Source organism: Triticum urartu, chromosome 1 (assembly GCF_003073215.2).
Source record: "Triticum urartu cultivar G1812 chromosome 1, Tu2.1, whole genome shotgun sequence".
Lineage (NCBI taxonomy): Eukaryota > Viridiplantae > Streptophyta > Magnoliopsida > Poales > Poaceae > Triticum > Triticum urartu.
Window position 1 is genome coordinate 372448741 of NC_053022.1, and position 11819 is coordinate 372460559.

An 11819-nucleotide genomic window follows, 5' to 3' on the forward strand; every position below is an offset into this window, starting at 1 on the left:
TCCTTGTCATGTCCCCGATCTCATCCGGGACTCCGAACAAACTTCGGTCATCAAATCACATAAATGATAATACAAATCGTCATCGGACGTTAAGCGTGCGGACCCTACGGGTTCGAGAACTATGTAGACATGACCGAGACACATCTCCGGTCAATAACGAATAGCGGAACATGGATGCTCATATTGGCTCCTACATATTCTACGAAGATCTTTATCGGTCAAACCGCATAACGATATACATTGTTCCCTTTGTCATCGGTATGTTACTTGCCCGAGATTCGATCGTCGGTATCTCAATACCTAGTTCAATCTCGTTACCGGCAAGTCTCTTTACTCGTTTCATAATGCATCATCCCGCAACTAACTCATTAGTCATATTGCTTGCAAGGCTTATATTGATATGCATTACTGAGAGGGCCCAGAGATACCTCTCCGATAGATGGAGTGACAAATCCTAATCTCGATCTATGCCAACTCAACAAACACCACTGGAGACACCTGTAGAGCATCTTTATAATCACCCAGTTACGTCGTGACATTTGATAGCACACAAGGTGTTCCTCCAGTATTCGGGAGTTGCATAATCCCATAGTCAGAGGAACATGTATAAGTCATGAAGAAAGCAGTAGCAATAAAACTGAACGATCATTATGCTAAGCTAACGGATGGGTCTTGTCCAACACATCATTCTCTAATGATGTGATCCCGTTCATCAAATGACAACACATGTCCATGGCCAGGAAATAACCATCTTTGATTACGAGCTAGTCAAGTTGAGGCATACTAGGGACACTTTGTTTGTCTATGTATTCACACATGTACTAAGTTTCCGGTTAATACAATTCTAGCATGAATAATAAACATTTATCATGGTATAAGGAAATATAAATAACAACTTTATTATTGCCTCTAGGGCATATTTCCTTCAGTCTCCCACTTGCACTAGATTCAATAATCTAGTTAACATTGTCATGTGATTTAACACCAATAGTTCACATCTTTATGTGATTAGTTCACATCTCCATGTGACTAATACCCAAAGGCTTTACTAGAGTCAATAATCTAGTTCACATCGCTATGTGATTAACACCCAAAGAGTGATCATGTTTTGCTTGTGAGAGAAATTTAGTCAACGGATCTATCACATTCAGAGCCGTATGTATTTTGCAAATTTTCTATGTCTACAATGCTTTGCACAGAGCTACTCTAGCTAATTGCTCCCACTTTCAATATGTATCTAGATCGAGACTTAGACTCATCCAGATCGGTGTCAAAGCTTGCATTGACGTAACTCTTTACGACGAACTCTTTGTCACCTCCATAACCGAGAAACATTTCCTTATTCCACTACGGATATTTTTGACTGTTGTCCAGTGATCCACTCCTGGATCATTATTGTACCCTCTTGCCAAACTTATGGTGAGGTACACAATAGGTCTAGTACACAGCATAGCATACTTTGTAGAACCTATGACTGAGGCATAGGGAATGACTTTTCATTCTCTTTCTATTTTCTGCCGTGGTCGGGTTTTGAATCTTTACTCAACTTCACACCTTGCAACACAAGCAAGAACTCCTTCTTTGACTATTCCATTTTGAACTACTTCAAAATATTGTCAAGGTATGTACTCATTGAAAATATATCAAGCGTCTTGATCTATCTCTATAGATCTTGATTCTCAATATGTAAGTAGCTTGAGTGAGGTCTTTCTTTGAAAAACTCCTTTCAAACATCCCTTTATGCTTTCCTGAAAATTCTACATTATTTCCGATCAACAATATGTCATTCACATATACTTATCAAAATGCTACAGAGCTCCCACTCACTTTCTTGTAAATACAGGCTTCTCCAAAAGTCTGTATAAAACCATATGCTTTGATCACACTATCAAAGAGTATATTCCAACTCCGAGAGGCTTGCACCAATCCATAAATGGATTGTTGGAGCTTGCACACTTTTTTAGTGATGACCCACAAGTATAGGGGATCTATCATAGTCCTTTCGATAAGTAAGAGTGTCGAACCCAACGAGGAGCAGAAGGAAATGATAAGCGGTTTTCAGCAAGGTATTCTCTGCAAGCACTGAAATAATAGGTAATAGATAGTTTTGTGATAAGATAATTAGTAACGAGCAACAAGTAACAAAAGTAAATAAAGTGCAGCAAGGTGGCCCAATCCTTTTTGTAGCAAAGGACAAGCCTGGACAAACTCTTATTTGATGTAAAGCGCTCCCGAGGACACATGGAATATCGTCAAGCTAGTTTTCATCACGTTCATATGGTTCGCGTTCGGTACTTTGATAATTTGGTATGTGGGTGGACCGGTGCTTGAGTATTGTCCTTACTTGGACAAGCATCCCACTTATGATTAACCTCTATTGCAAGCATTCGCAACTACAACAAAAGTATTAAGGTAAACCTAACCATAGCATGAAACATATGGATCCAAATCGGCCCCTTACGAAGCAACGCATAAACTAGGGTTTAAGCTTCTGTCACTCTAGCAACCCATCATCTACTTATTACTTCCCAATGCCTTCCTATAGGCCCAAATAATGGTGAAGTATCATGTAGTCGACGTTCACATAACACCACTAGAGGAGAAACAACATACATCTCATCAAAATATCGAACGAATACCAAATTCACATGACTACTAATAGCAAGACTTCTCCCATGTCCCCAGGAACAAACATGACTACTCACAAAGCATATTCATGTTCATAATCAGAGGAGTATTAATGTGCATATAGGATCTGAACATATGATCTTCCACTAAATAAACCAACTAGCATCAACTACAAGGAGTAATTAACACTACTAGCAACCCACGGGTACCAATCCCAGACTTAGAGGCAAGAATTGGATACAAGAGATGAACTAGGGTTTGAGATGAGATGGTGCTGGTGAAGATGTTGATGGAGATTGACCCCCTCCCGATGAGAGGATCGTTGGTGATGACGATGGCGATGATTTCCCCCTCCCAGAGGGAAGTTTGCCCGGCATAACAGCTCCGCCAGAGCCCTAGATTGGTTCCACCTCGTGGAGGCGGAGTCCGAAAAGATGGCTTCTGATTTTTCTTCGGACGAAAGACTTCATATAGCAGAATATGGCCACTGGAGGGCCACCAGGGGGCCCACGAGGTAGGGGGCGCGCCCAGCGGGGTGGGGCGCGCCCCCACCCTCGTGGGCAAGGTGTGGCCCCCCTGGTGAACTTCTTGCGCTCAGTATTTTTTACATATTCTGAAAAATGACTTCCGTGAAGTTTCAGGACTTTTGGAGCTGTGCAGAATAGGCCTCTAATATTTGCTCCTTTTCCAGCCCAGAATCCCTGCTGTCGGCATTCTCCCTCTTTATGTAAACCTTGTAAAAATAAGAGAGAATAGGCATAAGTATTGTGACATAATGTGTAATAATAGCCCATAATGCAATAAATATCGATATAAAAGCATGATGCAAAATGGACGTATCAACTCCCCCAAGTTTAGACCTCGCTTGTCCTCAAGCGAAAGCCAAAATCAAAAAATATGTCCACATGTTTAGAGATAGAGGTGTCGATAAAATAAAATACGGACATGAGGGCATCATGATCATTCTTAGAACAGCAACTTATATAATTCTTGTCATATGATCTCTTATGCTAGAGTAACAATTCAATCACAGTTTCAAGTATGAATCATAAACTTCATTGAAAACTAACAAACTGTAATCTCAGTCATTGGAGCAATTGCAATTTATCATAACATGGGAAAGAGCCAATATAAGAGCTTTTCAGCAAGTCCACATACTCAACTATCATATAGTCTTTCACAATTGCTGACACTCACGCAAGACTTATGGGTATGGAGTTTTAATTGGACACAGAGAAAGATAGGGGCTTATGGTTTTGCCTCCAAACATTTTACCTCGAGGGTAATGTCAACAATAATAGTTCATGAAAACTCACATCCAATTAGCCATATATACCAAGATATTTCCAACATGTTGTGCTTGCCAAAAGATAAAATGTAAAAAGGAAAGGTGAAGATCACCATGACTATTATGTAAGGTAGGAGATAAAAGTAAAAGATAGGCCCTTCGCAGAGGCAAGCAGAGGTTGTCATGCGCTTTTATGGTTGGATGCACAAAATCTTAATGCGAAAGAACGTCACTTTATATTGCCACTTGTGATATGGACCTTTATTATGCAGTCCGTCGCTTTTATTTCTTCCATATCACACGATCGTATAAAGCTTATTTTCTCCCACACTAATAAGTCATACATATTTAGAGAGAAAATTTTTATTGCTTGCACTGATGACAACTTACTTGAAGGATCTTACTCAATCCATAGGTAGACATGGTGGACTCTCATGGCAAAACTGGGATTAGGGATATTTGGAAGCACAAGTAGTATCTCTACTTGGTGCAAAGAATTTGGCTAGCATGAGGGGGAAAGGTAAGCTCAATCATGTTGGATGATCCATGACAATATAATTTATCTCAGATGTAAGAAAACATAACCCATTACGTTGTCTTCTTTGTCCAACGTCAACTCTTTAGCATGTCATATTTTAATGAGTGCTCACAATCATAAAAGATGTCCAAGATAGTATATTTATATGTGAAGACCTCTCTTTCTTTATTACTTCCTCTTAATTGCAACGATGACCAAAACTATGTTTGTCAACTCTCAACAACTTTTATTCATCATACTTTTTCCATGTGAGCTCATTACTCTCCATAAGATCCATATGATATCTTTTATTTCCTTTTTATTCTTTTTCTCTCTTCTTTTATTCACTCAAGATCATGGCAAAATAATCAAGCCTTTGACTCAACACTAATCTTTATTATATAGCTCACGGACTCGATTACATAGAAGGATCATAAAGCAAAACTCACAACTAGATCATACTAAAAACTTTATACTACTAGATCAAGATATTACCAAAAGGATCGAACTAACAAAAACGGTAAAGATAATAGTGATGGTGATATGATAGCGGGGCACTCCCCCAAGCTTGGCAGTTGCCAAGGGAAGTGCCCATACCAGATACTCAGTTCTTCTTTGTTGGTGACAAAGTTGATGGTTTTGTTGATGGCGTAGGCTTGTCGTCCTTCTTCCAAGGCATAGGCTCACCATCATAGAAGGATGATCAAGTCTCCTGAAACCTCAAATCTGCAGCCAAACTCATCCTCTTGAATCTATATTCATACTCACAGTTTTGATTTTGTAGGTCATAGATCTGGGCTTGGAGGTGCTCGATTTTGTCATGAAGCTTGAAGATGGCCTCCCCAATGTCCTTGACGTCCAGCTTGTGGTTGTTGGTGAACTCCGTGATCATAATGTGATTGGAATCGAGTCCACGCTCCACCATCTCCTGACACTTGAAAACTTCTTGCTCCAATGCCTCGAGCCTTGCTTTCGTGCTTCCGGTCTTCCTTGGTCCCTCAACATCGCGGATGTGCAACAACCCCTCACGCATCTCAATGGTTTGAGGGTGTTGAAGCACTTCCGCGAGGTAGGGGTTGATGACCTTCTCAAAGAACTGGTCCTTGGGGGCACTTGAAGACGACATGACGACCTGGATCTGTCAGAAAAACAGCTCAAAACAAAGACAGGAGATTTTTGCGTGATACGGTGGTCAAAACCTTCGGGAGGTTATATAATGAATTTTTACCGACCAAAATACGTGTCGTGTAAGAAAACGGAGTCCGGAGAGCACACGGGGTGCCCACGAGGTAGGGGGAGCGCCCAGGGGGTAGGGCGCGCCCTCCACCCTCGTGGAGCCCTCGTGTCCTTCCCGGACTACTTCTTATTTTTCTATTTTTCTAAATATTCCAAAACGAAAGAAAATTTCCATTAGAATTGTTTTGGAGTCGGTTTACTTACCGTACCACATACCTATTCCTTTTCGGAGTCTGAAACGTTCCGGAAAGTGTCCCTTATGTATTCCTCCGGGGTTACGGTTTCAATAACATTGGTTTCAACATTTATAGGATTACCTGAGATATAATGTTTGATTCTTTAACTGTTTACCACCTTCGGATTTGTGCCTTCGAAGTTGTTGATTTTTATGGCACCGGAACGATAGACCTCCTCGATAACGTAAGGACCTTCCCATTTAGAGAGGAGTTTTCCTGCAAAAAAACTTAAATGAGATTTGTATAGCAGTACATAATCACCTAAAACTCATGCTTTTGTATTCTTTTGTCACGCCATCTTTTAACTTTTTGTTTAAATAATTTGGCATTCTCATATGCTTGGGTTCTCCATTCATCAAGTGAGCTAATGTCAAATAACCTCTTCTCACCGGCAAGGTTGAAATCATAGTTGAGTTCTTTAATAGCCCAATAAGCCTTATATTCTAGTTCGAGAGGTAAGTGACATCCTTTTCCATAAACCATTTTATATGGAGACATACCTGAGGGACTCCTGGATTAGGGGGTGTCCGGATGGCCGGACTATACCTTCAGCCGGACTCCTGGACTACGAAGATACAAGATTGAAGACTTCGTCCTGTGTCCGGGAGGGACTTTCCTTGGCGTGGAAGGCAAGCTTGGCGATACGGATATGTAGATCTCCTACCATTGTAACCGACTTTGTGTAACCCTAACCCTCTCCGGTGTCTATATAAACCGGAGGGTTTTAGTCGGTAGGACAACATAGACAACAACAATCATACCATAGGCTAGCTTCTAGAGTTTAGCCTCTCCGATTTCGTGGTAGATCTACTCTTGTACTACCCATATCATCAATATTAATCAAGCAGGACGTAGGGTTTTACCTCCATCGAGAGGGCCCGAACCTGGGTAAAACTTCGTGTCCCTTGCCTCTTGTTACCATCCGGCCTAGACGCACAGTTCGGGACCCCCTACCCGAGATCGGCCGGTTTTGACACCGACAATACCCATAGGATTTTTATATGCAGTTCTATAGGCCCATAATGCATCATCAAGTTTCTTGGACCAATTCTTTCTAGATCTATTAACAGTCTTCTGCAAAATTAATTTGAGCTCTCTATTACTCAATTCTACTTGACTACTAGACTGAGGGTGATAAGGAGATGCAATTCTATGATTAACATCATACTTAGCAAGCATTTTATGGAAAGCACCACGAAGAAAATGTGAACCACCATGAGTCATTAAATATCTAGGGACTCCAAACCTTGGAAAAATAACTTCTTTAAGCATCTTAATAGAGGTGTTATGATCAGCACTACTAGTTGGAATAGCTTCTACCCACTTAGTAACGTAATCAACCGCAACTAAAATATGTGTATATCCATTAGAGGCAGGAAAAGGTCCCATATAATCAAAGCCCCAAACATCAAATGGTTCAATAACAAGTGAATAATTCATAGGAATTTCTTGACGTCTACTAATATTACCAATTCTTTGACATTCATCACAAGACAAGACAAACTTACGGGCATCCTTGAAGACAGTAGGCCAATAAAAACCGGATTGCAATACCTTGTGTGCAGTTCTATCTCCAGCATGGTGTCCTCCATAAGCTTCGGAGTGACACTTGCGTAGGATCTGTTCATGTACATGATCAGGTACACAACATCTAATAACACCATCTACTCCTTCTATATAAAGATGCGGGTTATCCCAAAAGTAATGTCTTAGATCATAGAAGAACTTTTTCTTTTGCTGGTATGTGAAACTAGGTGGTATGAATTTGGCAACAATGTAATTAGCATAACCAGCATACCATGGAGCAGTATGAGAAGCATTTATGAAACTTAATTGCTAATCAGGAAAGCTATCATCAATAGGTAGTGGGTCATCAAGCACATTTTCTAACCTAGACAAGTTGTCTGCAACGGGGTTCTCAGCTCCCTTTCTATCAAAAATATGCAAATCAAATTCTTGTAGCAGGAGAACCCATCTAATAAGTCTAGGTTTAGTATCTTTCTTTTCCAGAAGGTATTTAATAGCAGCATGATCCGTGTGAATAGTTACTTTAGAATCAACAATATATGGTCTAAACTTATCACAAGCAAATACAACTGCTAGGAATTCCTTTTCAGTAGTAGCATAATTTCTGTGAGCATTGTCTAGATTTTTACTAGCATATTGAATAACATTTAATTACTTATCAACTCTTTTCCCTAGAACAACACCTACAACATAGTCGCTAGCATCACACATAATTTCAAAGGATAAATTCCAATCAGGTGGCTGAACAATCGGTGCAGAGATCGATGCTTTCTTAAGTATTTCAAATGCTTCTACACAATCATCATCAAAGACAAATGGTATATCTTTTTGTAATAAATTAGTCAGAGGTGGAGAAATTTTTGAGAAGTCCTTAATGAACCTCCTATAAAAACTGGCATGACCAAGGAAACTTCTTATACCTTTGATGTCCTTGGGACATGGCATCTTTTCAATAGCATCAACCTTGGCTTTATCAACTTCAATACCTCTTTCAGAAACTTTATGCCCCAAGACAATACCTTCATTAACCATAAAGTGGAACTTTTCCCAATTCATGACAAGATTAGTTTCTTCACATCTCTGCAAAACTCGGTCAAGGTTGCTTAAGCAATCATCAAAAGAGGATCCATAGACGGAAAAATCATCCATGAAAACCTCACAAATCTTTTCACAAAAGTTAGAGAATATAGCCATCATGCATCTTTGAAAGGTAGCTGGTGCATTACATAAACCAAAAGGCATACGTCTATAAGCAAAAGTACCGAACGGGCAAGTAAAAGTGGTCTTAGATTGATCATCAGCTGACACAGGTATTTGAGAGAAACTAGAATAACCATCTAGAAAGAAAAAATGTGTATGTTTGGATAATCTTTCTAGCATTTGATCAATAAAAGGCAACAGGTAATGATCTTTTTAGTAGCCTTATTTATTTTGTGGAAATAAATTACCATCCTATAACCTATAATAATTCTTTGCGGAATCAATTCATCTTTATCATTAGGAACGACAGTAATACCTCCCTTTTTAGGGACACAATGGACATGACTTACCCATTGACTATCAGCAACGGGATAAATTATACCTGCCTCAAGGAGATTTAGTATTTCCTTCCTTACCACTTCTTTCATCTTAGGATTCAGCCGTCGTTGGTGATCACGAACTGGTTTGACATCTTTCTCCAAATTTATTTTGTGTTGACATAGAGTGGGACTAATGCCCTTAAGATCATCAAGAGTATATCCAATAGCAGCGCAGTGCTTCCTCGGAGTTTTCAATAATCTCTCTTCTTCATGCTCTGAAAGGTTAGCACTAATAATAACATGATATATCTTTTTCTCATCAAGATAAGCATATTTAAGAGTATCAGGTAAAGGTTTAAGCTCAAACACGGGATCACCCTTGGGTGGAGGAGGATCCCCTAGGATTTCAACAGGCAAATTGTGTTTCAGGATGGGTTCCTGTTTAAAGAATACTTCATCTATTTCCCTTCTTTCATTCATAAACATATCATTTTCATGGTCTAGCAAATATTGTTCTAAAGGATCACTAGGAGGCACGGCAATAGAAGCAAGACCAATAATTTCATCTTTACTAGGAAATTCCTCTTCACGGTGTTGTCTACGAAATTTAGAGAAATTAAATTCATGAGACATATCACCTAAACCAATAGTAACAACATCCTTTTTGCAATCTATCTTAGCATTAACTGTGTTCAAGAAGGGTCTACCAAAAATAATGGGACAAAAGCTATCTTGTGGGGAGCTAAGAACAAGAAAATTAGTAGGATATTTAGTTTTCCCACACAAGACTTTAACATCTCTAACAATTCCCATTGGTGAAATAGTATCTCTATTGGCAAGTTTAATTGTGACATCAATATCTTCTAACTCAGCGGGTGCAATGTCATGCATAATTTCTTTGTATAAGTCAAAAGGTATTGCACTAGCACTAGCACCCATATCACATAAGCCATGATAACAATGATCTCCTATTTTAACAGAAATAACAGGCATGCCTACCACAGGTCTATGTTTATCTTTAGCACAAGGTTTAGCAATTCTAGCAGTCTCATCACGGAAATGAATAACATGCCCATCAATATTATCAGACAAGAGATCTTTAACAATAGCAATATTAGGTTCAACTTTAATTTGCTCAGGAGGTGTATAAGTTCTAATATTGCTTTTACGAACCACAGTTGAAGCTTTAGCATGATCATTTATCCTAACAGGGAAACGTGGTTTCTCAACATAAGAAGTAGGAACAATAGGATCATTATAAGTGATAGTCTTTTCTTCAACTTTAATAGGTGCAGCTACTTTTACTTCTATGGGAGGATGATATTTAAATCACTTCTCCTTAGGGAGATCGATATGAGCAGCAAAAGATTCACAGAAAGAGGCTACTATCTCAGAGTCAAGTCCATATTTAGTGCTAAATTTACGGAAAACATCGGTATCCATAAAAGATTTAACACAATCATACTTAGGTGTCATACCTGACTCCTTACCTTCATCGAGGTCCCAATCTTCAGAGTTGCATTTAATTCTTTCCAATAAATCCCATTTGCATTCAATAGTCTTCATCATAAAAGAGCCAACACAAGAAGTATCGAGCATGGTGCGATTGTTATCAGAAAGCCGAGCATAAAATTTTTGAATAACCATTTCTCTTGAGAGCTCATGATTGGGGCATGAATATAACATTGATTTAATCCTCCCCCAAGATTGAGCGATGCTTTCTCCTTCGCGAGGCCAGAAATTATATATATAATTGCGATCACGATGAACAAGATGCACAAGATAAAACTTCTGATGAAATTCCAATTTCAATCGTTTGTAGTTCCATGACCCCGTATCATCACATAGCCTATACCATGTCAATGCATCTCCCTTCGAAGATAAAGAGAAGACCTTCTTCTTAATAACATCTCCGGACACACCTGCAAGCTTAAATAATCCACAAACTTCATCCACATATATTAGGTGCTCATCAGGATGCTTTGTTCCATCTCCTGCAAAAGGATTAGCTAGTAGTTTTTCTAACATACCCGAAGGAATTTCTAAGCAGACATTTTCATTTTCAGTAGGTTCAGTAGGTTGAGGAGAAACTCTTTGCTCTACTGGTCGGGGTGAAGATACCTCGAACAAGCCCTTCAGAGGATTACTTTCCATAGTAACAAGTGATAGTAAATTTCAGCACACTATATAAATTTTTCCTTACCAAATTCCACCTACCAAAGGCGCTTCACTCCCTGGCAACGGCGCCATAAAAGAGTCTTGATGACCCACAAGTATAGGGGATCTATCGTAGTTCTTTTGATAAGTAAGAGTGTCGAACCCAACGAGGAGCAGAAGGAAATGATAAGTGGTTTTCAGCAAGGTATTCTCTGCAAGCACTAAAATAATAGGTAACAGATAGTTTTGTGATAAGATAATTGGTAAAGTGCAACAAGTAACAAAAGTAAATAAAGTGCAGCAAGGTGGCCCAATCCTTTTTGTAGCAAAGGACAAGCCTGGACAAACTCTTATATGATGTAAAGCACTCCCGAGGACACATGGCAATATCGTCAAGCTAGTTTTCATCACGTTCATATGATTCGCGTTCGGTACTTTGATAATTTGGTATGTGGGTGGACCGGTGCTTGGGTATTGTCCTTACTTCGACAAGCATCCCACTTATGATTAACCTCTATTGCAAGCATCCGAAACTACAACCAAAGTATTAAGGTAAACCTAACCATAGCATGAAATATATGGATCCAAATTAGCCCCTTACGAAGCAACGCATAAACTAGGGTTTAAGCTTCTGTCACTCTAGCAACCCATCATCTACTTATTACATACCAATGCCTTCCTCTAGAACCAAATAATGGTGAAGTGACATG